The following is a 4,777-nucleotide window of genomic DNA, read 5'->3' as shown; positions in this document are numbered from 1 at the left end:
TTCATTTGACATTGATGTACATGTTTGGTGGTGGGGGTAGTCTTTCTTGTAATGGTTCTGCCTTCTCTTTGAAATATTTTTTATCATACAATATGAAGCCCTGGCATGTTAAACAACTTAAACTATAATCACATGAGATCATATTTAACTTCAGAAATTCTCCCTATAGCAAATTCCTGAAGATGGTTATTTGAAGGAGAGGTGGGGATCTTTAAATACCTAATATGCCAAAGGCTTTGTTGGAGAGTACATCATAGATTTAACCCTGAAAGAGAATTTTGAGGTCATCTGTTCTAATTCCATTGTTTTACAGATAATGTAAATTAGAAAGGAAATATACCTTGCCCTCTAGGATTTTAAAAGTAATTAAGTTTATGAGGGGATAAAGGAATGTGACAGGCATATAAATAAGTATGATGCAAGGTAGAATAGCATAGTAGAAAAAAAATGAAGAACAAATGCCCTGGGAAAATTTATTCAGAGAATATTTTAATCTAGGAGTAATCAAGGAAGGCTATAGAGGAAGTAGTTTCTAATACAGTTCTCCCAATCCTAATCCATAATGTTCCTAAGGTACACTACTATGCTATTTTAACCACATCTAAGCATATTCCATAATTTTTATTTATTTTGAATGATCAAAATTGCTTGCCACCTTAAGAGACAAGATAAATTTATTATTTTATCTGGCTGAAGGGGAGAAAAGATATATAGGTATATGGGAGGCAGTGTTGGCTTAGAACTGTAGACTTATAATTGGAAAGACTTGAGTTCAAATTCTTATTTCTGAAATTTACTAGTTAACTATATTACTCTGGGAAGTAAAACAATAAGCATTTATTAAACAGTTATTATATGACAACTAGTGTGCTAAAAGATAGATGGACATATAATTCAACCTCTTTATCTCTCAGTTTCTCCAATACTGAGAGGATTGGACTAAATGATCTTAAAGTTTCTATTGATCTCAAAATAGATGATTTAGATCTTAATCCAAATTTTATGATTAAATCAGTTCTGACATCTACATTAATTTTATATTTATGATTCTAGTGATTGGGATAAGGGACTAAGATGTGTGGCTATTAGAAAATAACAGTTATTTTTAATAAACTACCTGAGAAATTCCCTCTACTTCCCCTCATGTTTTAGAAGAGGTGGGCTATTATGAGTGTAGGAAAGCATACAATTTTAAAGTTTTTTGATGTGTCAGTAAATTTTACTGAACTGCTTTCTCCTTTTATTCCTTATCATAAAGGGTGACTCTCTGGGAAGGAAGGAGGATGCACTGGGGAAAGTAAGTAACATAAAAAGCAAAATATATCAATAAAATTTATTTTAAAAACGAAAATTGCCCCTCTAGGCCAATAACTCTATAAGCTTTCCAAAATGAGAAAAAATAGTGGTATTTTTCAAAATGATGCCTATTCTCCTCCCCTAACCCCTAAGTCAAATGATCAAAAGTAAGTTATTTCTGTATAAGACATCTTTACATTAAAAAAAATTAGGTTTGAAAAGTTATCATTCATGAACAGTGTTTACCCCTTTCATTGTTGTTGTTATTGTTTTTGTTTACTTGTTTTCAGTCAGTCTGATGATTTGAGGCCCATTCTGGACTTTTCTTGGCAAAGATACTAGAGTGGTTTGCCATTTTCTTCAACAGCTCATTTTGCAGAGGAGGATACTAAGCAAACAGGGTTAAATGATTTGTCCAGGATCAAACAAATAGTGTCTGAGATTACATTCAGATTCAATTTATTCTGACTCTAAACCCAACACTATCCACTCTGCAACCTAGCTGCCACCTTTACCCCTAGGAAACTTAGTATCCTAATATCTTTATGAAATATATTTTTCTCTATATATGTTTCTCTACATTTGTTTTAGTACTGGATATCAAATTTGGTTATGAGAAGTTTTGAGCTCCAAGTACATGGGCAGATTCACTCTAGACAGGTTAAGAAAATTGCTCAAGGTCATATAACAAGTGAATTTAAGAACAGAACATGGTTACCTTGATCCATCTTCTCTTCCTCTAAACCCCAGGTTATACTTCTTTTCTTTGAACTAGTTGGCAGAGCCGCAAGTTCATAAAGAGAGAAGCATATGTGAAGTTGGCTAAGCCTGAGGGAAGAAACTTCTGGCAGCTGAGGAAAAGGAAGAAGTTAGAGGGACTAAACCAGCTGTTACCCTTTTCCTCTAACATTGACCCTTAGGGAAACACATCTATTCTCATTGAGCTATGGCAGTCTTCTTTCCAGCCCAGCTTTGCTGGCTGTGGTAATTCCTGTTTAGGACAAGTTCTCTTAGAGCAGATGAAGTTGTAGGCAGAAATGAATAAAAAGAAAAATGTCTCTTTGTCAGATTGATGAGAAGAAGCTTGGTTTTGTGCAAAAAGTACTCAGTTCACACGAAGGGTGTCTGATTTTGATATTCTGCCCCCAGAGTTAAATAGTTCAATTATGATGAGCAAATTAAATTCTCTGCACCTCAGTTTTCTCATTTTAACAATGGGGATAATAATACATTACCTACTTTACACTGTGGTTTTAAGAAAATTGGACTGTAAACCTTATGATGTTAGTAGCATTTTTATATTGGTAACCCTAGGCATTTGAACAGAGTTTGACACATTATAATAGTCTAGTAAATGCATATTGGCTATCTGAGTGCTTCATATAAATTGAAATTTCAACTAATCTGGATTTCTACAGTTTGGGAACTCTTTCTAAGGAAGCAAAAAAATTTCCCGTTTAGAAAGGAAAGTGATTTGTCCATAGTCACACAAGTGTTAATACAAATGTGTGTAAAGAGAAGGCATGCTATAGAAAAGCTGGTGAGATTGAAATACTTCACTGAGCAGATTAGTTTCTGGTTTCAATTATAATAATTCGCCATAGAACCTTGGACGAGTCACCTTTGGTGAAATAAAGTGTTTGGACTAGCTGTTCAGATCTCTGATCTTCAGATTCTTTTAGATTTTGACATTATGAGAGATTGAGTTTATCATTAAAAAAAGGTAAGACTGCATAGCATCAAATGGGTGAGTTATTAATTCAGTTCAGTATTAGCTATTTAATAATGTTTAATATTCTATCTCCTACAGGAACTGATTTATTTAGAAAAAAAAGGTTCATGGTCTAGCTTTCTTCTTTAGTGAACATAAAATCCTTTAGATTAGGGATTATATATTCATATTTATCATTTGTAATAATCTTTCCTGCATGCCAATATTAACATTTCATTTAAAAAATCTTTATTAGTATATTTTAACAATATCAATAGTGATAATGCCATTTAATTTATTTGCCCAGGGATATGTTTGATTAGTGGTTCATTCTTAGTATCAAAATGTGTATTTTCAGGATTTGTAGGGGAAAAATACCTAATTTCTTTGACTAAAGGTTAAGAAGCATCCAAAATGATTAAACCAGACCATTGCTTACCAGATCAATTAAAATATACATGGAAAGTAAAATTCTGTTGTAAAATAGAAACTTCAGGGACAGATCATATCAAGAATATCAAGTGATCCTTTTCCGCGCTTCCCCGAACAGGGTTCCATATGGCGTTGTTCTCGGTTTCCACCGTAATTTTAAAGGGAAACTTTCACGATGTCCGGAGCCCTAGATGTCCTGCAGATGAAGGAGGAGGATGTCCTCAAGTTCCTGGCTGCAGCAACACATTTGGGCGGCACCAGTCTGGACTTCCAGATGGAACAGTATATCTACAAAAGAAAGAGTGACGGCATCTACATCATTAATTTGAAGAGAACTTGGGAAAAAAAAAACAAAAAACAAAAAACCTTCTGTTGGCAGCTCGTGTCATTGTTGCTATTGAAAACCCAGCCGATGTTAGTGTCATCTCATCCAGGAACACTGGCCAGCCAGCTGTTCTGAAATTTGCTGCTGCCACTGGCGCCGCACCTATTGCTGGACATTTCACACCGGGCACCTTCACTAACCAGATCCAGGCAGCTTACAGGGAGCCTCGCCTTCTGGTGGTCACTGATCCTCAGGCAGACAGATCACCCGCCTCTGACTGAAGCACCGTATGTTAACCTCCCAACCATTGCCCTGTGCAACACAGACTCCCCACTTCGCTATGTGGACATTGCCATTCCATGTAACAACAAGGGAGCTCAGTCGGTGGGTCTGATGTGGTGGATGCTGGCCCGTGAAGTCCTGCGGATGCGTGCTATCATCTCCTGGGAACACCCCTGGAAGTTTATGCCTGATCTTTACTTCTACAGGGATCCAGAGGAGATTGAAAAGGAAAAGCAGGCTGCAGCTGAGAAGACAGTGACAAAGGAGGAGTTTCAGGGTGAATGGACTGCATCCGCCCCAGAATTCACTGCTACTCAATAAGAGGTAGATGATTGGTCTGAGGGAGTACAGGTGTCATCTGTGCCCATTCAGCAGTTCCCCACAGAAGATTGGAGCGCTCAGCCAGCTACTGAGGACTTGTCTTCACCTCCTACTGCTCAGGCCACTGAGTGGGTAGGAACTACCACAGAGTGGTCTTAAAACCCAGATGCTCTAATAGTGTTGGGAAAATGATTGAAAATAAACATTGGTTTCTTAACAACAACAAAAAAGAATATCAAGTGATCACAAGATGAATTGTATTATATGCTAGATTAAAGACAATGATTCAGCATTTTATCTCAACTAAGCTTTAAATATAGTTCTTTTCATATTTTTTTATCCTTGGTATTAATGAGAAATTTTCTGGCATAGTGGATAGTGTGCTGGAGTTGGAATCAGGCAGACATCCT

At 36.4% G+C, this 4,777-nt stretch overlaps 1 pseudogene; it reads left to right on the top strand.

Annotated features, from left to right (window-relative positions):
* The first annotated feature begins 3,320 nt into the window (after positions 1–3,320).
* On the top strand, positions 3,321–4,520 carry LOC138145649 (small ribosomal subunit protein uS2-like; annotated as a pseudogene).
* The last annotated feature ends 257 nt before the right edge of the window (positions 4,521–4,777 follow it).

Source organism: Petaurus breviceps, unplaced genomic scaffold (genome assembly GCF_028583685.1).
Source record: "Petaurus breviceps papuanus isolate PSGF00001 unplaced genomic scaffold, PetGlider_PUasm1.0 90743, whole genome shotgun sequence".
In the NCBI taxonomy this organism is placed as follows: domain Eukaryota; kingdom Metazoa; phylum Chordata; class Mammalia; order Diprotodontia; family Petauridae; genus Petaurus; species Petaurus breviceps.
The sequence above is the reverse complement of the archived record's forward strand: the minus strand, read 5'-3'. Positions and strand labels throughout refer to the sequence as shown.